Source organism: Homarus americanus, unplaced genomic scaffold (genome assembly GCF_018991925.1).
Source record: "Homarus americanus isolate GMGI-L3 unplaced genomic scaffold, GMGI_Hamer_2.0 scaffold55640, whole genome shotgun sequence".
Classification (NCBI taxonomy): domain Eukaryota; kingdom Metazoa; phylum Arthropoda; class Malacostraca; order Decapoda; family Nephropidae; genus Homarus; species Homarus americanus.
Window position 1 is genome coordinate 5,641,159 of NW_024713650.1, and position 27,145 is coordinate 5,668,303.

General features: G+C 38.3%; 1 long non-coding RNA gene across 2 annotated transcripts; it reads right to left on the reverse strand.

Annotated features, from left to right (window-relative positions):
* Positions 1–7,038: 7,038 nt before the first annotated feature.
* LOC121874097 lies at positions 7,039–26,668 on the reverse strand. 2 transcript variants are annotated; one of them, XR_006090365.1, is made up of 3 exons: positions 26,552–26,668; positions 9,769–9,871; positions 7,039–7,184 (listed from the first exon to the last, which is right to left on the reverse strand). It is a non-coding gene; the product is annotated as an uncharacterized LOC121874097 (long non-coding RNA). The 2 variants fall into 2 exon arrangements; XR_006090367.1 differs by lacking the exon at positions 7,039–7,184 and adding an exon at positions 8,235–8,523.
* Between the last annotated feature and the right edge of the window lie 477 nt (positions 26,669–27,145).

Here is a 27,145-nt window from a genome sequence, read left to right on the forward strand (position 1 = left end):
CAGTATATTATTTCACTTTGATCTTTCTTTTAATTTGTATTTATTTGTTACTTAAAATAAGGCCAATTCTCATAATGGCATCAAATGTTACTGGCTGGTGTAGTGTAAACACTATGACGTCGTACTTAAGCGTCTGTAATTAACTGGTTGATAGTTTCAAAGAATTAATCTAACTCATTTACTGAATATTCTTTGTAAAAAAATAAAAATTTAAATCAATTATTTATAGGAGATAAATATTATCAGTAAATATACCGATACCTTATATGTATTACATTGATCAATTTCAATTGTAACAGTTCAATCTCTTGTCATCACTTTTTCCTTTCTTTGTCTCCTCACTGGCAAAATGGGGCGGGGAGGGTGTGATGATAGCAGCTGTAAAGTTTATTACAGGGTATGTTAGACAGGTTTATAATATATTTTACGTTATTTTAATATACCGGGTAATCTTAATTGAATCCAGCTTGCCAAACGTAAGTTTCAGTATAAAATAATTACTAGACTTGTGAGGATGATGATGTTTCCATCACCACTCTTGACACAATATTTAAGATGTAAGAAATAAAGTATTCATTTATTAAAGTTTATTTATAGATACTGGACATAAATTTTTGTTCACTACATTTGAAACATCAATCTTTGTTAATTAAATTTGAAACAAAAGAAAACTACGATACCGTATTTTCATTAAAATATTACAACACAAGTATATTTTACCTTAACTGTGACTGAATGAATGTACGTATTCTCAGAAATAAATATAGAAATGTAATATTTTTGCTGGAATGATGTACTTATTACAGTGGAAAGTGGGATAAAATTGTGAAGAAAGCAAATGACTTTCGGTTTCATTCGTTATTCAATAGATTTTACCGTAATTGCTTTTCGAATGGTTTTTAGTTAAAAAACTGTTGTACTCGTACTGTATTACAATAATAGTCTATCCTATGATTAGCCTTATAATCCCACAACTGAAAACCATTCGAAAAGCGATTACGGTAACATCTTTTGAACGAAAGAAAGCGAGTCATTGCTTTCGTCACTTTCCACTGTAATACGTACGTCATTTCAGCAAAATATTACATTTCCATATTCTCAGAAATAAATAGTAGTTTTGCTGAAACGTAATGCATTTCAATGTAAATTAGGATAAACTACATGAAAACAAAAGACTTTACCTAACCTTCCGATGTTCAAGATATGTTACTCGTTTTTTTAGTAGTTTTCGGCTAAAATACTGTTATACTGGTGATATTCTATTCATACTGTGCTTGATATAATACATTCACGGAAATGTAATATTTTTGCAACTACAATGCTGATGTCAACACAAGCGTGGTTACAGCGAGACTGACTGAGTGAGGGAGAGCTATGCCTGTGTGTGTCTGAGGTTGCGGGAGCGGCGGTGTCCCGTGTTCGGTGCCGCGCGCGGGTTGAATGGCGCGCGATTTAAATGTACTTCAATTACTTCAATGTACAGAATTTTCCTCCAGCGGGGCAATCCGAGTATTTGCAGTTCCGTGTATTATAAACCCGCGTATGTTAAGGGCCGACTGTATTGTGTTATTATACGTGAATATTAATTATTTAATAAAGGAAATGATTAAAACATTTGTAAATAAACAAAATTCTGAACAAATTAAGGTGATCTGGCACCAGCGCATAAACCACCGAGCAGTGAGATGATTGTAGGTGAATTAACAATATTTTATTATTTATTTTCGTCTTTAATAAATTGTCTTAGTGTTTTTTACTATTATTTTCTATCCCAAATAAGTTATTTTCATGCATATATTACTTTAATCCTCTTCACCACTGATCGGCTCGTTAGCCACTTGGGCGATCGGTCACGTCTCTATCACACACTGTTGGTAAGTACTACTGGGCATGCACCGGCACCTGAATGTGCTCCAGTGCTTATTCAGTCTGAGCACAAGCTAAAGCCATGCACTAAAAAAGCAAATCATGACAAACAAGTCCACCTCTGGAAGCTGTGGGATGAATACCGTATATCTCGGCTTATAAGACGAAATTTGAACATTAAAAAAATCTGCCCAAAGTTAGGGGGTCGTCTTAAGCAACAAATATAAAATTCTTAATCTTAAATATTGTGTCAAGAGTGATGGAAACATCGTAAGCCACTCACAAAGTCCTACCAGTAATTATTTTATACTGAAACTTACGTTTGGCAAGCTGGATTCAAATTAAGATTACCGGTATATTAAAATAATAAAAATGTATTATAAACCTGTCTAACATACCCTGTAATAAACACAGCTGCTATCATCACACACCCCTCCCCACGCCCCCCCCCCCAAGTGAGGAGACAAGAAAGGAAGAGTGACCGCGAGGTTGGGCTATTTTTAGCCGTTGAGACGATCAGTAATGCATACCGGGTATCGGTATATTTACTCATAATAATATTTATCTCTTATAAATAATTGATTTAAAATTTATTCTTTTACAAGGAATATTCAGTAAATGACTGCATTAATTCTTGAAACTATCGACAGTAAATTACAGACGCTTAAGTGACGTCACTAGTGTTTACACTACACCAGCTGGTAACATTTGATGCCATTACTTGAAATGAATTGGCCTTATTTTAAGTAACTAACTATAAATAAATACAAAAATTAAAAAAAAGATCAAAAGTGAGAAATAATATACTGTATGTATGTTGTGTTGTCAAAGTAAGAGGAACAATTGAAACTGCAGTTGTGTGTAAATGAGGCAGAAAGTATGTATGTATGTATGTATGTATGTATGTATGTATATATATATATATGTATGTATGTATGTATATATGTATGTATGTATGTACATATATATGTATGTATGTATGTATGTATGTATATATGTATGTATGTATGTATGTATATATATATATATATATATATATATATATATATATATATATATATATATATATATATATATATATATATATATATATATATATATATATATATATATATATATATATATATATATATGTATGTATGTATATGTATATATATATATATATATATATATATATATATATATATATATATATATATATATATATATATATATATATATATATATATATATATATATATATATATATATATATTTATATATATATGTTTGTGTAATAAATGTATGTAGTAAGAACATAACGGTAACCTTTTTCACTCAAATCCTAATGAAACACCACAATTAGAATACGGTGGTTGCTGTTGAACCACCTGTTGTATAAACAGTCGGAACAGTCACACCACCGAGACGAAGGAACACTCCCACCACCGATCGTCCGTATAAATGAAAGAAAATACTTGCAGTGTGTTTAATATGTTACAGTATATTATAAATAAATAAATAAACAAATAAATCGGTAAATCCATTTCAAGTAAATGGAAAAATTTTACTCGACACCGACATTAGTTCCAGTTACCAGTAAATAGCAGACGCTTCAGTGACGTCACTAGTGTTTACACTACACCAGCAGGTAATATTTGATGACGTTACTTGAAGTGAATTGGCCTTATTTAAATGGAAATTTGGGGGGGGCCATCTTATGCACCCCGACGCCTTATAGGCCGCGATATACGGTATGAAGAAATAATATCACCACTTCTAATTTCCTAAAAAAATTTCTCATTGTCTTTTCCTAAGATTGTATGAGTAAATTTTAGTCTTTCACATATTGTTAAGTGAGATGATTGTAAGAAGTATTAAAATTTTTTTTTCTCATTTTAGTCTTTTATAAATTGTCTGCATGATCCAATGTACAGTTATGCGCCTGGTTAACGTCCGACCGAACAACGTCCGATCGCATATACGTCCGTGCCCCCCCCTCCAAAAAAAAAACACACGTGACGCCTGCTGGACCACCACTCCACGACCCCCTGACGGAGACACGATGATCCTCCCCATACTGGTCAGATATTATGTGTTAAAGGAATATGCTTCCTTACCTAGGCTTTTCTAAGCATTTGCCTACAGGTGAAATGTTAACCTACATCTGTTAAGGATAAAATCTTTCACCTACAAATTGACAATACCACATTTGCTGTAATCAGACATATCTAGTTGCCTCAACAATTGCAAGTTGCAATTGGGGTTGCAATTTCAAAATCTGTGGCATTACTAAAAATATTAAAGTTTCTGGTGCACTCTAAGATTAAGAGAGAAAATGGAGGACTCAGGCGTCCAGATGTGAGAGAAAACGGACTCGTATGACGGGGGACCAAATAAAAAAAAGCATAGCTACATGTTTTGTGGACTACAGTATTAAGCGTAGCCTTTTCATCACTTTGTAATAAACCTAGCCATGCCTATGTGTGTTTATGATATTTACCATAACATTATATATATATATTTAGTGGATATAAATGGTCGTAAAATGGGAAACTTGGGGTTGGGTCTTGGGTGCCAGGAACCAATTAGAATAAATCCCATAGGTTCTGTACTTTCGTTATCGGCGGGGTCCCAATTAGGCGCGATAACCAAGGGATGACTGTATATACAGTACTTGTGACACTGGCCAGTTGCTTCTGGTGTTATGGTACAGGGGTACCAAGTGACAGCACTAGGATCCCGCTTCCTCTGTCAAGGAATAAACAATTAAAATTTAAATTGAAAAAAAAAAAACATTCAAATAAATTACTATCTTACAAGAATCCCTCCAATGTAAGTTATATTCACCCAGGTCGTTTGGGTGGAAAATTATGAGAAGAGCTTAGTCGCTCTTAAGTAATGATAAATAAACACGCAGGCAGGCCTTCAGCGCCAACTGTCAAATCTTATCTCAAATAAATAAACAAACAAACGCCAGACATTCTGTCACCTCACCTCCCCCCCCACCTCTTCCCACCACCCTTGTGTTCCCAGACAAAAGATTGGTGATTTCTTTATGTTTACTGTATTTTATATAATATCTCAGACTAAAGTTACGATAATATAATTTGCATTGCTGAAATCCTTGCAAAGCAGAGATTAATTTGAATATAATCGTCATATATTTTGCTCAAGATATAAAAAATGTAGTACATTAGTGTACAGTACTGTAGTTAATTTTATAAAAAGTTTTTCAACTGTATTTTTGGGTAAATTTACACAAATTTCTTCATGTATTTTCACCCATTTACATTCACACACCACACTAAAATAAACGTAAAATAAATTAGTGCAAAGCTGGACTGCACATGTACTAATTTGATTACCGTACTAAAATTGTTATGTCTAGTGCGAATTACATGTTTATATTAAAATAAATCAGTATCTTACAAGAATCCCAGCTATGTTAATTATATATTCCCAGGTCATATCACTGGCATTTTAAAATGAGAGAAGCTTAGTAGGACTGTTAAATAAACACACAGAGACCTTCACCTCAAACTTATCACCTCAACCCCCCCCCACTCCCCCCCAACCCCTCGCTGGGTGGCGGAGCCGTCAGTCTCCCCCCCACCCCAGCCAGGCTTTTAGGCTTACAGTTTTTATCTTATATAATATCTCAGACTAAAGTTAGGAGATTATTATTTGCATTGCTGGAATCCTTGCAAGACAGCCAATAATTTGAATATAAACGTCATATATTTTGCTCAAGAGATAAAAATTGTTGTACATTAGTGTACAGTATAGTACATTTTATGAAAAAGTTTTTCAACTGTATTTTTGGGTAGATTTACATAGATTTCTTAGTGCAAAGCTGGAGTGCACATGTACTAATTTGATTATGGTTCTAAAATTGTTTTGTCTAGTGCAAATTATAGCATGTTTATATTCAAATTAATCAGTATGTTACAAGAATCCCAGCTATGTTAATTATATTCACCCAGGTCATTTCACTGGCTTTTTATAAGAGAGAAGCTTAGTCACCTAAGAACTGATAAATATACACGCGTTAGACCTGGGCCTGTGCCAACTGTCAAACGTACTACCTCCCCTCCCCCCACGCTCCTCCTCTCTCTCCCCCATCTGCTGGCGTTGCTGGAATCCTTGTAAAACAGTGAATAATTTTAATATAAACGTCATGTATTTTGCACAAGAGATAAAAATTAATCACCTGTATCACATTACAGTAGTGATTTAAGAGTAAAAGTGTATATGTACGTATATAGTATTCCACATACACGTAAGTATAAATAAAAAGTTTATGTGATGATCGGACAACGTCCATTTCGGTTAACGTCACGTTTCCAAGAATGTATCTAGGACGTTAACCGGCGCATGACTGTATTGTTATGCCGAGGCATAATTTCATGCTACAAATTTTGTAAACTAGGCGTTTGATTAAACATTGGTAAATATTTTCATAAACCACCGAGCAGTGAGATGATTGTAGGTGTATTAACAATGTTTCTATTTTTTATTTTCGTCTTTAATAAATTGTCTTGGTATTTTTTTACTATTATCTTTCCCAAGGAACAGTTATTTTTGTGTATATATTGATGGGAAAGAACGCGGTGACGGAAAGGGTTGGTGACGATATGGACAGACCCCTTCTTGGATACTTGGCAGAATAACTTGTTATAACTTATCCTAATAAACGCGGAGTCTAGGCAAACATGTTCACTTGACCTCGTATTTGGCTCTCGTTACTGACAGATATCTACGGCTATACCACATTAATAAGGTCTATCTGCAAGTTTACTCAGTCATAAAAAATATTTGTACCATAAATGTGGACAATAAAAATCTTCTATTTTGGTAGAAATTACTTGATAAGTTGTAAGAAGACAAAAGATGCGTCTCTTCCATTCACCGACAAATAGAAACACCCGAGCCTCTTGTTACCATAAAAAATAACTAAAAATACAAACTGTAATATCGTATTTCATCACAGTAAACCCTCCAGTTTGGCGAATTAGAAGTTGGCGGTCCAAATTCAAAGTGCCCGGCCCTCCATTATGGCGACCAAACCCTCACCTTTGGCGAGAGTTTAAATTTAAATGCATTCACAACTAATAATTGTAGAATAATAAGTGCAAGATAAATCTCACTTTATACTACTGGTGAATATTTTTGGCTAGTATTTACCCAGCGCCAGTCAGCTGTTCAGGCAGCCATTTGGACCGCGTCAATCCACATTCCCGCCTCTTGTTTGAGTGACCTTGGCCTTGGTGTCCCTTTATTTTACTCCCTCTCACTTGGTGCGGTGTTCTCCAGCAGAATAATGGCCTCAAAAGTACCTGGGGGTATTGGAGGTGGTGGTGAAAGACCGTCTGAGTGCCCGGGCAGTTCAAATGATCGGGTAAAAACAAAGACGAATATTTCACGTGAGTATCGAGTCAAGAAGAAGAAAAAAAATACTTGGATACCAGCTTTGTGTACATTAAGCTCCACAACTTTAATTTTAAGCTTGGTTTTCTATGTTTATGTTGATTAACTAATTATTAATTCTCTTTCAACAATAAAATATAGGTTATATGTGGGTAAAATAGGACAAAATTGAGACTTTGGGTGTGGCCCCTCGGTACCAATTAAGCTTTTTCCCATTGGATTAAGCCTTCTGGTTTGGCGAGGTTTTTTTGGCACTAATTAGTCGCCAAACTGGAGGGTTTACTGTATGTTGATATACAAAACATTTTCTTCATTATTCTATGATAAAACAAGCCAACGAGCTTTATTCCAACGAGTATTATTAATTTTTTATGCAATCGAGAAATAGTGGCTTACTATATCCGGGTTGACCGTGTTACAGCACCTAAGGCGGTCCTGTAAGTTACGGCCTCGATTACGGAGTCCACTGACGAATATTTGTTTTGAGTATTCCGGTCGGAGACTGTAAGTCCAGTTATGGGGGTAAACAAAGAGTTACAGTTACAATCCTGTAAATGCTTTCCAGTTTGCAGCCCCTGGGTACTAACGACTAACCCTTAAGATTGAAGGTAAACCCTGTATCCTCTTAGCTGCTTCACCTTTTCATCAGAATGTGGAAACAATTTTATAATGTGCATCTTGCAGGAACTACCTTGTGTCATTCCAAGTGTCAAGGAAGTGCCCACCTACTCAGTACTCTGGGAGGAAAAAATTACTATCCACAAAGAACAATGAATCCCACAGAACTGTTCAGCAAGTGAAGGGAGAGTGAAGTCACAACATCAGATTGTTATCAAGTTCTGTACAATGAAGCAAATAAATAGATCTTACTTATAAAAAATAATATAGACTACATTTCCTATATGACTCAGTCCTTATTAATATCTATAAAACAGGTTATATTACAATACACAGTCTTCACAATAGGTTAGGACACGTTTGGTAGGTTTAAAGATCTGTTCCATGTATATATTTGAAGCTCAGTTCCTCAACAGATTTGTATTCTATGTATTAAAACAAACACCAGTTAATATACCATTACACATCACCCACACACTTCAAAGTGCTGTTTTCACCTTGTAAATGTTCATACATTAGATGGAGGTTAGGCAAGTGTCAGTGTGGACCTGATTACAGTACACCCACATACTTGGATGAACCTTTACTGAGTTAACACAATGATCTGGTTCTCCATGGTGTGTCTTCATCCTAGAATGTAGGAAAAAAGTCACAAACCTTAACATTATTTAGGCTATTTAAAAGATGTGTTCATATCCTCCGACTTTTTCAAACCCAAATTGTGACTTTCTTTCCAGACATCTTAGCTCATTCCTCCCCCTAAACAGAAGATATCATCTTAAGTGAGCAACAACTCTCCAGGCACTGAATCTAAAGGCCCGTTTCCACTTGAGAGCGGACTCTCGACAGTTACTGTTGATAGTTCTCTCATCTGTGCATCCACACGAGAGCAAACTTCTGCGAGTTTCAGCTGTCGAGAGTCTTCCCGACAGTAGCTGTCGGAGAGAACTCTCAGTGGCGTGTCCACCTGAATAGAGCTACACTATATAGTGACTCTCAATCGGTCGGTAGCAATGGGTGGTAGAGGACGTGACAGAAAATTTGCTACAGCAGTAATAGTTATGCTGATGCTGAGAAGAAAAAGCAAAAACAGAAAAGAAGGTGTTGGATAAAGCACTGGGTGGAACAATGAGGTGAACTGGCAGCTAACAACAGGCTTGTGAAAGAATTATAGATAGAAGATGCTCAACAGTTGTGTAATTTCACCCGTGTGTCAGCAGTTCAGGTGGAAGAGTTGGTATATTTAATGCAACACATATTTTTGTCGTTAGTAGTATTCAACGAAATCTTGGGCTTTACATTATAGTACAGTATTTCTGTTGTTTCAGTCATTTACACATTTTTGATAATGTGAATAAACAAATACCATACCCAGCTCTTTAAATTGTCGAGTTTTCTAAGAATTTCTGCTCTCTGTTGCGGTAATCTTCCCTCCCGTGATCCCACAAATTAGGATTCTCTTCATACAAAGATATCAACCGAAAAGTCTTCTCCCGAGACCAGAGCGCCACGCTTCACCTCTCGAGAGCACCGTCGGACTGCGAACCCGGTCGGTACAGCCGAGAGTTGACGTGACAGTTGCGGGCTACCACGCGTCCACACTAGCATAGAGTAGCTGTCCGACAGTAAACTAACAGACAGTTACTCCCAGAGCCACGTCCACTTAATAGTAGCGCCATCAACAGCACTATACTCTCAAGTGGACACGGGCCATTAGGATGATAAAGTACGGTACATCCTGTCGAGAGGAAATTAGTTAACTCAATATAAAAACATCTCTGACATAAGCAAGAAAAATCTACCACATCAATATTCACAGGAGTAAATAACCTCTTGAGATTTAGTAACATAAAGCAAATTATACATAAAACTTACCAAAGTCTCGTCCTCAATCATGAGATAAATTAAATCTTGATCCACAATTAAATAAGTTGAGTTTTAAGTGAGTCTCTACACCCCCAGCAGGAGCCAGGTCCTCCTGTAACATAAAAACAATTAAATGTGATAAACAACATGAAGAGTGAGCAAGTCTTAATTAACCTCAATATTCATGTTTTATTAATACACAGAGACTGTGTTACCATCACTTCCTCTTGGGTATATTCTTAAGGCCTTCAAAACACTGGAATATCACCTAATATTTATAATTTTCACCCAACAAGACGACCAAAATTCCAGCACGTGGACAGTGACCTAACATAAATGCAGATAGCTCCCAAGGATACTGTGCACTAAATGACCATATATATATTTGTAGACATAAGTCACTCAAAATAATTAGTGAAAGATGGTCAAGTGTTATTGAAACAAAGCTTAACAAAATATAAACATGATTATTCCTTATCTTACAAATTTACATGTACAGTACTGTGTTATGAACAAGAATGCCCAAAGCAAGAACACTGTGTATACAAACACTCCTACCTGAGAACACTTAGGACAAAATCCTGTAGTATTAACCTGGCAAACAACAGTCTTACCACATACAGCCACAACCTCCACATACATAGGATCACCCCCCCCCCCCCGGTGCACCTCAGGTAGAGACGAGAAGAAAGTGGAAGGAAAAAACCCAGAGCAACAACTCCACATGAGAGCCAAGAGTGGAGAGAGCCTGTTCCACGTGCCCGGGCGTCAACCTCAAAACAAAAGAACACTGATATTCCCAACAAGTTCCTTTACAATCATTAATATCATCCTAGATAAAACAACATACTTTATCACCCAATAAAATAATACACAGATCAAGTTGTGAAATAATAAAAGAATATTAACAATAATACTGTATAGAAAACATTAAGTTGTGTTACTTATGTTGCCAAATAACGACGGTTCCTAACAATAGGATACTGTAGTGGATACTCTCCCCTACAACTGCCACTGACGTTAGTCGCTGATCAGCCGATCCCGCGACGAAGTCTCTCTGACAAACCTAGCCGTCTAGGGGGGTCGACGCTCACTCCCGGTGGATGTGTATATAAGCTCCCAGCCTCGCCGTGAAGTCCACTCTACCTAGAGCCCTGCAACACCCAACACCTCCTCAAAAGAAGCTCCGGCACAGCAACTCCTCTACCACACAGCAACTTCCCAGCACCAGACTGTTTTGTATATAATATATGTATATAAGAAAACCACCATTAAGAGTTTCCCTTCTCCACCCATCCTGAGTGCGAGACGTCATAACATTAACACTACAATACATTTAATTGGTCAATGTTAAGAAGAGCGACACCACAGATAATTATCATGATTTTAATTATTCTTCCACAAGAGTACTTTCCACTACCTGATGTACAGTAAGATCTCATTTTTCACGCGATTTCATTTCGCGTTTTTGAATTTCGCGAGCACTACCTATTGTAACCAAGTGTTCTATTTGGTGTAAAATATCGTGAATTTCGAGAGATCCGGCCAGCTGAATGCTGGCCACCGTCTTGAATGATGTCAGTCACAGCCCTCATACCAGTTACAGTCATTTCTGTTACAACGAGTGTTTTGTCAACGCGAATCGGTTGTAACGCGACTGACGAGTAGGGGAACGATGTTAGTAAAACACGAACTTTTGCATACGAATGTTGGCTATAACACGATTCCATCCTCAACATTTTAAGCGTGGCGCGGGGTTATGAAATGCTTACAGTTCACGCTCGACATCACATGTTCAATTGATTCGTGTGTTTTGTTTGTGATGTGTTTTTTGAGAGATATACTCAGTAAATTTCGTTTTTTTTTGCAAATTTAGCTGTTACCCATAAATACTGGATGAAAATAATAAGTAAAAAGAATATTTCGCAGTGAGGACTAATAACGGTTTACACCAGCGCTCTCTGTTTACATTACGTGATCAGTTGAATCGCGCGGTTTTTGTCGATTGCTCAGTGATTTTCGCTGTTTTCTCCAATTTTGTTGTGTTAGCGATGAATACTGTATGGAAAGACAAGGTAAGAAGAATGTTTCCAAGAAGCGTTCTGGTGATCGAATTGCCGGTGGTGAACGTAAAACAGGTTTACAAGAATGCAACTATGGCGTTGTAGCCCGCACCATCCTAGCGACCGCCCGGGCTGTTATTGGGTGGTGCTCCACCTGTTGAGTCAAGATAATGGCCTTTACCTCTACTGAGGGTCCTACTGGTGCTGGTGGGGGTGGGACAGACTCACCTAAGAGGCCAAATAAGGAAAAGGAGAAGCGGGACTATCATAAGGGAGTTAAGTTTGCCAAGTACTGGATGCAGGATAAGCATAATCAGGTCAATAAAGAAAGAATTTGTATCATTTGAGGTTATAAATGGGAAAATCAGAGGTTGATGTAGAGTGGCCAGTCTATTTTGTTATTTTTACCATTAGTTTATGTATTTGCCTTTGGCACAATTTTCCAGTCTATATTACTCGTGAAATACAAGATCTTCTTGTACAGTATATATTAATGTATTAGTGTCAGTGAAATCAATCAACCCTAACTAACCTTATCAGGCCCTAAGTTCACCATAATATGACCTAACATTGACAGTGACACCTTATCAGGCCCTAAGTTCACCAAAATATGACCTAACCTTGACAGTGACACCTTATCAGGCCCTAAGTTCACCATAATATGACCTAACCTTGACAGTGACACCTTATCAGGCCCTAAGTTCACCATAATATGACCTAACCTTGACAGTGACACCTTATCAGGCCCTAAGTTCACCACAATATGACCTAACCTTGACAGTGACACCTTATCAGGCCCTAAGTTCACCACAATATACCTAACCTTGACAGTGACACCTTATCAGGCCCTAAGTTCACCATAATATGACCTAACCTTGACAGTGACACCTTATCAGGCCCTAAGTTCACCATAATATGACCTAACCTTTACAGTGACACCTTATCAGGCCCTAAGTTCACCATAATATGACCTAACCTTGACAGTGACACCTTATCAGGCCCTAAGTTCACCATAATATGACCTAACCTTGACAGTGACACCTGTCACTGGGAGGGGTGACAGTGACATGTTTGACAGTTAGCGCCAAAGGTCTAGTCAAGTATTTATTTGTTTACAGTATTTATGTCCTTTAGATTGAGTTTTTGTTTTTTGCTTATAAAATATCACAGAAGTGACCGGGGAGAATATAATTTACATTGCTGGAATTCTTATAAGATAGTGATTAATTTGAATGTAAACATGCAATAGTTTGCACTAGACTAAAATTTTAGTAATCATTTTGTACTTTATTTTGATTACATGTACAGTACAGCTTTGTCCTGAGGACAGTGTGTGCATGTAAATGAATTTCAATAAATGAATAAAGTTACATATATCGAGCCAAAAATAATAGTTGAAAAACTTTATAGACGGAGCTTGGATGGCTAAATTTTAGAATGACCAATAATTTTAATATAAAAAATGCATAAATATTAAAGAACACAATTTTCTTGATATTTACTCCACTAGAAACAAATGTAAACATAGAACAGATTACTGTACTGAATTGGCAGACTAGCCCATCAGCTGATGCTCACAACAAAACGTGACGTTCGTAAGGATTTCGTTAATCAAATTTTTGTTTGTTAACCGAATCAAAGATTCTTATGGAAGGCAATTCGTTAACCGAAATTTCATTAACCGAGGGACCACTGTAGTCGTCCTCAGGTTCTGGTACAAAAAAAGGTTTATTTTGCGTTTTACTCAAATTAGCGTTGATGTTTTACGCTAGTTGGTTATGTGCTCTAGATTATATTGTTTGAAGTTCTCTTATGTTTCTTATGTTATGTTTATTTGTGTTAAGCCATTCTGTTACTTGAAGCTTAGTCATTGTTAATATGTAATTCCTGTTTATTACAGATCTATGGATACTGATGTTGAATCAAGCCTCCCAGTGCTTACCTTCGTGTTCATAACAAGCGTTTTTGGCCACTAATGAAGGTGAATTTATAGTATCACACCGGTCTTTATTTCCCTGTTAAAAATATGTATCTCGTAATGTTTACGCAATTCTAAGACATTTTTCTTCTGTGATATTTCCGCCGGAAATTAAGGATGACCGAGATATTAATTTTTAAAGATTATTACTTTGGCTAGGTCGCCATGATTTTTTTACTTATGGCGGAGGTGGTCTGACCCCCTGATCACACGTCGCTCCAGTCCTCTGACGGGGGGTTAGGTTAGCTTAGGTTAGGTTAGGCTTTCTCGGTTGGTTGGTAATATAATTAATGTTATTTATTCTAAAAAAAATCCAACTTTTTCCATTATGATTGTTTGGTAGGGGAGGGGATATCTGATAAACACATGATTTCCGGTGGAAATAAATATCAAATTCGTTCAAAACTCATCAAAATACAGTGGAAAAACCTATTTTCAATATTGAAATAAAGACCGGTGTGATACTATAAATTGACTCAAACCGTTAATTTGCACAAGAAAGGAGGTAAGATTTAAGTAAAACACCAAGAAAAAGGTATTATTTTACTTTCAGACACAGTGCCCCCCGAAAGTTATAAACTACAGTATAGTCTCGATTTACGCGGTCAATTGAACCCGTGGAGGTCCGCGTAAACCAAGAAACGCGTAAACGAAATAACAGAATATATGGGATTAATTGAAATAGAGACTGGAGATTGGGGCGCTTGTGGTAGAAGCGATACCGCTCTTGCCTTGCAAGCAAGATGTCACGGGTTCGATTCCCGGGCAGGCGAAAGTTGTTTGGACACTCTTCCTCGCCCCCTCGGTTAGGGTGTGACCGTTGCCCTCCAAAAATAAAAAAATGGTCCTACAATGCTGTTCAAAGTTTTAGTGTTGTGTATTTATCTAGGAAACACCCCTGTAAACTTTCTTGGAGATCGGTGCTTGTTTGAGCTAGCACCGTCGGCTTTACAAAATAACAAGGAATATTATTATCTAAAGAACAAATTTAGTGAAATTTCTTTTATTAGACTTATAAGATATACTGACACCAAGCAAATGATCAATCATATCAATCTTAATATCCCTAAAACAATATTATAGATTAGTACGAAATACAATAATCCCAATACAGTAATTGCATTTCTAGGTTCAAGACCCATTTCTCTCAACTGGTGTACAATGAAAAAAAGAAATACAATACTACTACGTACTCCGCAATGCCTGGAGTGTTTGAGAAGCGCCAGCAGGAGATGGCTGACTTCTTCCGTGAATCTCTAGCCCAACCATTTACACGTGGCTACTACAAGGAGCTGGTAGAGCTTTGTCTGCTGCTTGTAACTGAAGGATCCGAGCCAGTGAACTTCACGATGGTCTACCCCGGCGCACTTCACAAAGCAAGGTGGATGGCTAAACAGCTCTATACCCTCAAGATTGTTCACTGTCAGGCCAGATCAAAGAGCAGTTTCCCAAAGCCGAGGTTGTGACTAAAAGTCAAATCAGCAAGTTAGAACCGTTTGCTGTGTTCACAGTCGCTGTTTATGTCCCATGGTGGATTGTTTGCCCCGTTCCAGCAAGTGCGCCACTGAATGATTTCAATTTGGTCGAAACCTTGGCTGAATTTGCCCCATATGACACCACAATAGTTGACAAAGCACGTGTGGCACTCGGTAGACACGCTTGGTACCTGAGGAGTTGGCCCCACTGGCTTTGTTCTCGTCCCAAGTACAAGAAAGGACAAAAGAGGAGATGAGGAAGGCCCTTCTTTGCCATGAAGGCACTGAAGTTACCAAGAGAGTGGGGCTGAATCATGGGGGCTATGGAAAGCCGTATCTTCCCCGTCCCAAAAAGTGGCACTGCCCTGGTGGACCTAATTGGGCCTGACTCAAGCTGGTTCTTCACCATTTTAGGCATGCCCTATCAGTTCCTCCACAGTCCAGCCAGTGAATGGGCGGATCATGACGACTACCTGAACATGAAACGGGTTGTGGACAAGCTTCAGGTCATCAATGAGGCTGCAAAGCGTGGTGTACAACTTTGCCATGACTTTCTTAATGTTGCCAGGGATGAGGAGCGCTTTCAAGAAGTCCTTTAAGTACTGTAGTTGAAAATGACAGACTCCGCGTTCCTAATCAGCGCAAACGATCATGTTTCCGAAACGAAATCATGGTTTCTTGCTCTAGAGAAATAATACCTTGTGAATATATGATAAAACCTCTTAATGTACCATGAGAGAACAAGAATGATTAGCTTTTTTGTGTTAGTGATAACAGCTTTTAATTAAGACAGGCAAATGATTTGTGTTAATATCCCTTATGATGGTTGTGTAATCTCATATACAGTATTTGTGTGTATAGGCACATATGCCGTATAAGCAAAACCGCTATTTTTCAAATTGCTGGTGCTCACTCAAATATGCATGAATCTTCAAAAAATTGCACATGCGTATTTTTTGTCAATATGCAACACCAAAATTTTTAACAGCATTGTAGGACAAAGTTGGGGCAACTGTCACACCCTACCCTTGGTCCCTGTTCATCTAGCAGTAAGCAGGTACCTGTTGTAAATTGAAAGGTTGCAAATTCATATTCAGGGAAAGTTGTTGGAGCTTCTAAGCTTGGAACTAACACAGTCCAGAGGAGTGGTGACCCGAGGATCACACTCCCAACACAGACAAAACCAAATACGTGCGCTATGCGCTAACCAAATAAACGCAGTCGTGTAAAGCCACGGCTCTATCTCTCCCACTACAATTCCCTTCCTAACCTCCTGCTCCTTCTTCTGTCATCTTCTCTGCTCTGACTTTCGCTACCAACAACTTTTGGAGTTTCTAAACTTGGAACTAGAGACTGGGCCGACCCCCAAACTACACTTTTTCAGACACAGTACGTACATTGTAATAAAAATAACATCTTAATTTTATGATGGTATGCACACACAATTAATATTTAAGAGAAATATCAATAATATTAGGTTTTTTAACACTTACGTTAGTAGAAGAGATGGCTGGGTACACGGGGATTGGGGTTGGTTCTGAGGCAGAGGACAGATTATTGGCCCTCACCTGTATCACTATTGTTACGAGTTGGGGATTCAGAATATAGTTAAAAGTCTACCCAGAACCCAACAGGCAACAACAATAAAAAAAACTTAAACAAACAAAGACAATCGGACTATAAAAGGGTAGACAAAGGATGCGAGTTTTTGTTGTGTATAATAAAGTACCATAAATTCCTTAACAAAATATCCAGCTTCTTATAAATTACCCTTAACCATACTTAACCTAAACATACGCAACATTGGCTTAACAGTATATACATATATATACAACATACAACAATCTGAAGCAAGGTGGAGGTGGTAAGGCAATATAAGATTACAAAATACTCAAGTCAAGTGCTGAGATGGCTGACGAGTAAGGCTAAGTATTGAAGAAGATGGTAGGTAGTCACTGTGCCGTAGGTTTCCAGGATAGGTGATCCTAGTGTGGTCACTTCCCAGAGTGAACCGAACTCTCCTCGATCTGGAGCTGATGAGGAAGACTTGGAGGAGGTGATGCAACAACCAGGATATGGAGAAGGGAACCCCGGAATGGTAACTAAGACGAGTCATACTCGGGTTTCGTCCCTAGATGGTGTTGCTCGTGGTGCTGGGAAGGTAGATCATGACAATAGATGGCGTGGTTCGGAGTGCTGGGTAGGTAGATCATGACAATTGATGGCGTGGTTCGTAACACTATCCACCACAGAGGCTTGCAGGGCCTCTTTGTCAAACCCCTCAAAGTCCATATCCTCACTATCACTGACTTGGGCTGGCTGTGGTGGGTGACGGGTGAAGAACTCGATAATGTTTTGTTGACTAGGCGACCCTGTGCGCACCTTGCCTGCGCCGCTTCCCGTGTAAATGATGGAATGAACTGTGTAAATAAAAATTGTTGGTCTGGCAAGGTGCCGCGTAAATGACCAAATGCATAGACCAAATTCACGTAAATCGAGACTACAGTATACTGTACTGAAACATTTAGATCTCACTATTCTGAGCATTTTGAACCCCATATATACATGGAGGAAATGGATAATAGCGACACAATTGAATTGAATTTATTTTAAGCAGTTTTCAGTCTTTGTCTGAGGAGATGTTATCACGCATGCGCAATGTTGACTGACGTCATCCAGTCGTGACCAATGAGGTACAGTTGGGGTATGCTATAACGAACGAATCCTACTACTACTCCTATAACGAACGGTTTTACCTATAAAATTGAGAATGCTATAATGAACGCAACTCCTACAACGAACGCGGATGAATACGGGACTATTTCATCTGGCGCATGAATATTGTTGTACAGCGGCTCACAACAAGAGTGTCAGGCCCATCTTTGTCTCATTGTGTAGCCAGTGCACCACTGTTATTGTTGAAATATCGTCTTTTCATGTGAAAATTCATGTTATTTGTATAACTATTTTGTTATACAAGTATACAATTGTAACAATGAATTGTCCAAAGAGAGTGAGAAAGCTAATAACCCTTGAAACTAAGAAAGAAATAAAAAAGAAACGTGAGAGTCGAACAAGCATTGTGAAACTTAGTGATGAATATGGGATGGCTAAATCGACTATAAGTACGATTTTGAAGAATAAAGAGGAGTTAAGAACAGTGCAAGTGGCTAAGGGAATCTTTAGACTTAGCAAAGCAAGGTGTAATGTGATTGAAGAGATGGAAAATTTACTCTTGTGTGGCTAAAGGAGAAAGAAATGGCAGGTGATAGCATTAGTGAAGCTATAATTTGTGAGAAGGCCAGACAATTGTTTGAGGACCTTAAAGCCAAGACTCCCAGTGCAAGTGATAGTGCTGTGCCAGTGCTTAGGGGTACCTACATGCTGAACAACACTAAGGTAAGATAAAGTACCGTATTTTTTACATTTTCCACAGAACATTTTCAGTGTTAAGCGGTTGTATTTGGGGGCCTGGGACGGATTAATCCTATAACGAATGAATGCTATAACGAACGAGGTTCTAGAACCATTTAGATTCGTTATAGCATACCCCACTGTATCTATTTCAAGGCACAATTTTTTGTCAACTAATCACATTTTATTTTTCTCACAGACAGCAACATAAGTAAATTTGCTGATGACACTAAATTAGGGTGTGTAATTAAGTCTGACGAGGACTCCGCAAAACTACAGGAAGATCTAAACAAATTTTTTGAATGGTCTGAAAAATGGCAGATGAAATTCAAAGTGGACAAATGTAAAGTACTAAGTATAGGAGATGTAAACAGAGAAACCAGATATCAGATGAACAGCGATGTTATAGAGAAATCCGACTGCGAGAAAGATTTAGGAGTAATGATAAGTAGGAATCTTAAGCCAAATAAACAATGTCTATTTGCTCGAAACAAGGCTAATAAAGTACTAGCGAGGTCATCCTAAAACTATATCTTGCGCTTGTGAGACCTCACCTGGATTACGCAGTTCAATTCTGGTCACCGTATTACAGAATGGATCTAGAATCCTTGGAAAGAATTTAGAGGAGAATGACAAGACTAATCCCGGGCACTAGGAACCTTGAGTACAGAGACAGGTTAAAGCATCTTAATTTGCACTCCCTCGAGAGATGTAGAGTGAGGGGCGATATGATAAGAGGTGTATAAATGGAAGTCAGGGCTAAACAAAGGGGACATTACAAAGGTACTCAAACTATCCAACGAGGAGCGAACTCGTAACAATGGTTTTAAATTAGACAAATTTAGATTTAGGTGCGAAATAGGTAAACATTGGTTTGGAAATAGAGTAGTGGATGAGTGGAAAAAGTTACCAAACATCATCATTAACTCGAATACGCTGGACAGCTTCAATCTTAGGTTGGATGGATATATGAGCAATAGGGGTTGGGTGTAAATGGGACTGCCCAGTATGGGCCAATAGGCCAGCTGCAGTTTCCTCCATTCTCATGTTCTTATGTATAATTTTAATTTCTTTGACCAGTCTCACAATGGGCATGGTGGAGGTTGGTTGTCGTTTGTGCTCCTATGATTATTTTAAGTTTATTGCAGAGTTTTACGAGTAAGAGGATTAGTCTATTCAATTCTTACATATCCCCGGTCCTTCCACTTCAACAAAAGTATTGTACTTTCGGACACGGCGCGCACCAAAGATTTTAACTACTAAAACGTTTAGGTTAGTTTAAGCTAGGCCTACCGGGGGTCCACCCCTGGCTAGGGGTCAGGTTAGGCCTGCCGGGGATCCGCTCTGCCCCCAGCCAGGAGTTAGGTTAGGTTTTGTTAAGGTCAGCTGACTCGTTTTCTCCCCCACCCAAAAACCCTGATTTCTCAGGCACTCTTCCATTATTGTTGGGGGGAGGGGGGGGGGGCAAAAACTAGGTATTGTGGCATTTTCACACCCCACATTCCTACCATTAATCTATTATCATATTCGAATAAGGGGGGACCGGTGGTAGAAGCAGTACCGTTCTTGTCTCGCAAGCGAGATGTCACCGGTTCGATTCCCGGGCCGGTGGAAGTTGTTTGGACATACTTCCTAGCCCCCATTAGTCCCTGTTCACCTAGCAGTAAAGTAGGTACCTGTTGTAAGTCGAAAGATGCGAATTCGTATTCAGGGAAAGTTGTTGGAGCGTCCAATAACTTGATGACATAAACCACTGACTCTTCAGACTTCTATGCCCTTGACTCTTCAGGCTTCTACGCCCTTAACTCGTGAGACATGAAGGCAAGCATGAACTTAGCATGCTTCCCTGTTGGGCGCTGTAAACGCTTCTGCGCTTCACCTTACACAAGGATGTAGGGGGGTGCCCAATAAATAATAATAAAAAAAATAAAAATTATTTGAATAAGTAGTCTAAATATAAGATAATTTTAATCTTTTACATTACCGTCGCAAATGTATAATAACGGAGATAGCGTATCCAAAATTTTCTCTATTTTCTTCCATTAATCTTCCGCCATTATTGCCTACCTATACTCCCACACTGCGTGTCTCCTTCATAAATCATCATGCACATGCGTTCCTGTACATGTCACGCGGCCAATCAAAAGCTTTTTTTTTTGCAACCAATTAAAATGATTTTTGGTTTAATTCGCAGTATTTTGGCCCAATCAAAATCGATTTTTTGGGGGGGTCTCTCATATTTCCAAATTCATATTCATTTCCAACCATGGAAGTCTGTGATGGGTGTCACTTTAATTACATGGAGCTGATTGCGACTTTTTTGGGGAAAAAAAAAGAAGAAACTCCAGCATCTTTTCGATCGCATGGTGTTCTTCCAACCTCAGTAAAGTGTCCTAAGTGCAAGACTGAATGTAAATACAGTGGGGTATGCTATAATGAATCTAATTGGTTCTAGAACCTCGTTCGTTATAGCATTCGTTTGTTATAGGATTAATCCGTTCCAGGCCTCCAAATACAACCACTTAACACTGAAAAAATTCTGTGGAAAATGTAAAAAATACGGTACTTTAGCTTACCTTAGTGTTGTTCAGCATGCAGGACAGGAGGCAGAGGGGGAGGGGGGAGGAGAGAATTATGGAGAAGAGGTGGAAGGAGAGGAGTCATCCTTCCTAGCCCTCTTTGGTGATTGTCTCACAGGCACTTTGTCTGTAGGTTCTTTTGTTACCTTTTTAAAGAAGGAATCCAGGGTTGGCTGCTTCAACCTTGATTTCTGGACCTTCCAAAAGTAGTTCATAACATTGTCATTAAACACACTGATGGCCTTTTGCACAGAACCAACATCAGGATGATAATCCTCAGCAAGTTTGGACAGTTTGCTCCAGCAAAAGAACGCATCCTTGAGATCCTTGGCTGGAATGATGCGGCTTTCCTCCTTGTCCTCATCCTCCCCTGACTCCTCAGAAGTTAAGCTCCGCTTCAGTGTCTCGTTTTGTTCTTTGTGAAGCTCAAGCAGCTCCTCAGTGGACAGTTCCTTACTGTGCTCTTCCACCAACTCCTCAACATCATCATCATCCACTTCCAGGCCCATGGAATTGCCCAGACACACAATTTCATGAACAACAGCCTCTTCTTCTAACTCTTCGAAGCCCTCAAAGTCTCTTTGAAGCACACATTCAGGCCACAATGGCCTCCAAGCAGCACAAAGACACCTCACAGTAACCTCTTTCCAGGCTGAGGTAATTAAAAAAACAGCGTCTGTAATATTGAAGTGACTCTTCCAAAATTCCTTCAAACTAACATCACTGGAAGAAGTGGAAGCAAAAATATTTTCTAAACAGTGCCTTTGTGTACAGCTTCTTAAAGTTAGAAATTACCTGTTGATCCATGGGCTGGATGAGAGGTGTTGTGTTGGGTGGCAAGAAGTGCACAGTGATGAAGTTGAACTCCTCTGGCAATTCAACCATCAAATTAGGAGGGTGGGCTGGTGCATTGTCCATCACCAACAAAGCTTTCAGTGGAAGATTATTCTCCCTGAGGTATTCCCGAACACTGGGTCCAAACACCTCAATCACCCACTTGGAGAATAAATTCCTGGTCACCCAAGCCTTTGGGTTTGACCGCCACATAACACCAAGGTGGGTCTTCCTAATGTTTTTGAAAGCTCTGGGGTTTTCTGCATGGTACACAAGGAGTGGCTTTATTTTGCAGTCACCAGAAGCATTAGCACAAAGAAGGAGGGTAAGCCTGTCTTTCATTGGCTTATGGCCAGGGACAGAAGTTTCCTCCTTGGTAATTATGTACGGCAAGGCATTTTTGTCCATAAGAGTTCAGTTTCATCACAGTTGAATACCTGCTGAGAAACAAAGCTTCCCTCTTTAATTACATTCAAAAAAATGTCATGGTGTTCCTTAGCTGCTACCTTATCTGCACTAGCAGCATCACCATGTCTCACAACATTATGTACTGTAATTTATTTCTCCTTCTGAAACCAGTAAACCACCCCTTGGTACCCCTAAACACTGGCACATCACTATCACTTGTACTGGGAGTCTTGGCTTTAAGGTCCTCAAACAATTGTCTGGCCTTCTCACAAATTATAGCTTCACTAATGCTATCACCTGCCATTTCTTTCTCCTTTATCCACACTAAGAGTAAATTTTCCGTCTCCTCAATCACATTACACCTTGCTTTGCTAAGTTTTAAGATTCCCTTAGCCACTTGCACAGTTTTTAACTCCTCTTTATTCTTTAAAATCGTACATACTCAGTGGTCCCTCGTGTTAACGAACACAATCCGTTCCAGCAGGTTGTTCGTTAACCGAAAAATTCGTTAACCGAAACTATTGTTTCAATGGGTTTTTGGGTAATTGGTTCCAGCTCACCGAAAATTGCCTAAATTCAACAAAAATGGTAGAAAAGTTCACTTACTTTGAGGTGTGTATGTAGAAGGCTCCTGGATGATGATGATGGGAATTAGAATGGGGGTGGAGGAGAAGAAAGAAGAGAAGGCATTGGGGTGGAAGAGCAGTCACCCCATGGCACCATTTCACCCATAAAATTTTAGTTCTCTTGGTGTATTTCAAGATTATTTTCTTTAAATCAACACTGCACTGCATCATATATTGTCAATATGTAAAATATATTTCAAAATGACCAATAATTTGCTTGGAAACACAGAAAAAAAGCGTTTAGTTGAAGAGAGTCTCAAGCAAGATGTTACCTCCAGTGAAAACAGAGAGAGATTAATGCCTGTTTGCTGTGTTAAGAGGCTGGATGCCGCGCATTAAACTAGTCACTTTACCTTCAATTATGTTCAATAATTGTTAAAATGACTAAAAAATTGAATATTAAACTTTTAAAATTATTGAATAATATAAACTTCTTGATATTTACTAAAATAGTAAGGAATTTAAGCCCCAGAACTGATTAATGTATTGGTTGACCGGCCAGTGCAAGCGAAAACATGTTGAGGTCGGTTCGTAAGAAATTCGTTAACCGAATTTTTGTTCGTTAACCGAATTTAAGAATCTTATGGGAGGCAGTTCGTTAACCGAAATTTCGTTAACCGAGGGACCACTGTAGTCGATTTAGCCATCCCATACTCATCACTAAGTTTCGCAATGCTTGTTCCATCCTCACGTTTCTTTATAATTTCTTTCTTAGTTTCAAGAGTTATGAGCTTTCCCACTCGCTTTGGACGATTCATTGTTACAATTCTACACTTGTATAACAAAATATTTATACAAATAACTCTATTTCCACATCAAAAGATGAAATTTGAACAATAACAGTGGTGCACTGGCTACACAATGAGACAAAGATGGGCCTGACGCTCTTGTTGTGAGCCGCTGTACAACAATATTCATGCGCCAGACGAAATAGTCCCGTATTCATCCGCGTTCGTTGTAGGAGTTGCGTTCGTTATAGCATTCTCAATTTTATAGGTAAAAACGTTCGTTATAGGAATATTCGTAGTAGGATCCGTTCGTTATAGCATACCCCACTGTATCGTCAAGACCAACATATGTGGCGTTGTCCTAACTCGTCCCTTATCCCAAGACAAAGAAGAGACGGCAATAAGGTAAGAAATAAGTGATTCCATCATATGGTAAGAGTCAATTAGGTTAGGTTAGGTTTGGTTTATGTTTTTCTAGTGTTTTTTGGTGTATTTTGTATTCACTTAGCCATTATTTGGTATTATTGCGTTTACACACAGTTCATTCCTACCACTAATCTATTATCATATCCGAATAAGACGTCTAATTATAATATAATTTTCATCTATTACATTACCGGCGGAAATGTATAATAACGGAGATAGCTTTTCCAAAAAAATTTCTGTTTTCTTCCATTAACCTCCCGCCATTATCGTCTGCCTCTCACCCAAAACTGCGTGTCTCTTGCGTCTCCTTCATACCCGTACACGTCATGCGGCCAATCAAAAGCGTTTTTACTTTTGGAACCAATTAAAATTATTTTGGGATTAATTCAGAGTATATTTGGCCCAATCAAAATCGAGTTATATTTTGGGTCTCTCATATTTTGAAATTCAAGTTCAGTTTCGACCATGGAAGTCTGCGATGGATGTCACTTAAAGTATATGGAGCTGATTGCGAGTTTTTGGGAAAAAAACGCAGAAACTATAGCATTTTTTCGATCACATGGTGTTCTTCCAACCTCAGTAAAGTGTACTAAAAGCAAGACTGAATGTAAATATCGCAAAGACCAACATATGTGGCGTTGTGTAAGAATCCCAGAATGCAACGACGAACAAGAACCAGGCCAATAAGGTAAGAAATAGGTAACTCCATCATATGGTGAGAGTCAGTTAAGTTAGGTTAGGTTTGGTTAAGTTTTTGTTTTTCTAGTGTTTTTTTTTGTAATTTTTAGTCGATTAGCCACTTTTTTCGTTAAACGAAAAAAATCTCTAAAAAAAAAAGGCAAATTTCCGCCCAAAATGAAGGTCATATTCGGTCTAAACACACACAAATACACTAAAAAAATATATATATTTTACTTGCTAAACGTGAACGGTGAGACAATGAAAATTTACCCATTATTTTTTTTGGAAAACGTCTCACGAAAAAAAATAGATAAAAAAAAGGGGTATTATTTTCTTGAGCTCCATTCATTCCTACCACTAAACTATTATCATATTCGAATAAGACGTCTAATTTTAAGATAATTTTCATCTATTACATTACCGGAGGAAATGTATAATAACGGAGATAGCTTTTCCAAATAAATTTCTATTTTCTTCCATTATTTCCCGCCATTATCGTCTGCCTCTCACCCAACACTGCGTGTCTCTCGCGTCTCCTTCATAAATCATGACGCGCATGCGTACCCGTACACGTCACGCGGCCAATCAAAAGCGTTTTTGCTATAATTCAGAGTATATTTGGCCCAATCAAAATTGAGTTTTATTTTGGGTCTCATATTTTGAAATTCAAGTTCAGTTCCGACCATGGAAGTCTACGATGGATGTCACTTAAAGTATATGGAGCTGATTGCGAGTTTTTGGAAAAAAAACGTAGAAACTATAGCATTTTTTCGATCGCATGGTGTTCTTCCAACCTCAGTAAAGTGTACTAAGAGCAAGACGGAATGTAAATATCGCAAAAACCAACACATGTGGGGTTGTGTAAGAATCCCAGAATGCAACGACGAACAAGAACCAGGTCAATAAGGTAAGAAATAGGTGACTCCATCATATGGTGAGAGTCAGTTAAGTTAGGTTAGGTTTGGTTATTGTTTTTCTAGTGTTTTATTGTGTATTTGTTAGACGCTTAGGCCCCCTTTTTTCTCGGAAACGTCAAACGGAAAAAAAAACGCAAAAACCCGGCTAATTTCCGCCAAAAAGGAAGGTCATATTCGGTCTCAGCACACACAAATACACTAGAAAAATATATTTTTAACTTGCTACAAGAAAAATTTACCAAAAATGGTTATATTCGGTCTAAACAAATAAATACAATAGAAAAAATATATTCTTGACTTTCTAACAGAGTGCGGCGCACTTATGCAAATTTACCAAAAACTATCCATTTCCGCCAAAAATGAAGGTCAGATTCGTTTAAAACTCACCAAAGTGCAATGGAAAACATATTGGTCAACCCCAAACGACTCATGTCCTAAAGTAAAAATTTACCCCAAAAAATATTCTCATACCCAAGGAACCAGCCGCCCTAACCTAACCCACAAGGAACAGGGCCTCCAAGAGAGGAGTATAATTTCAGCTTCAAGTAAACAAAACGGGATCCTGGCACAGACAATGGACGAAGAAAAAATGAGAAATAAAGTCATAAAATCACAAATAAGACCGTTAATAATACTGCACTAGGAGTGGTTGTGAGGACTTACCGTGGTGGTGGTCTTCGTCAACAGCCAAGAGAAATTATTCCACCCAGACAGACCGAGTTTGTGTACAAGATGACGTCACACTGCCTTCATATTTAACCTGAAATATATGAATATAATTATTATTAAAATACATCTAATCAATATATGTATATAATATTATAAGTTATATATTATCCACAATAAACTATTATACTGAGATGTAATTACGCTAAAATATATAATTATCTTTTTCATGACATTCATATTACAAAATATTAATTCGTGTCTGATAAATTAAATACATGTCACTTGAAATATTAAATCCTGATGCTTCTAAATTGTATAAATACGGCCTGGTTTTGCAAAACATACCACCGGGGTAAATGTTTGCTGCAAATAATCTGCCGGAGGTGAAATTCCCAGACGACGCCCCTTCAACAGAAATATTTAAAATTGTCACCGAGAATAGCCTGGGAATAACCAAACCACAGGAGCACACAACCAAACCAGTCATATAAGAAAACGTGATGGAAATGACCCAATCAGCCAACCAGTCACACTGTAGTGGATTTCTCCGCTACAAACGCTGTTTGTCGCTGAATACCCGACCCCGCG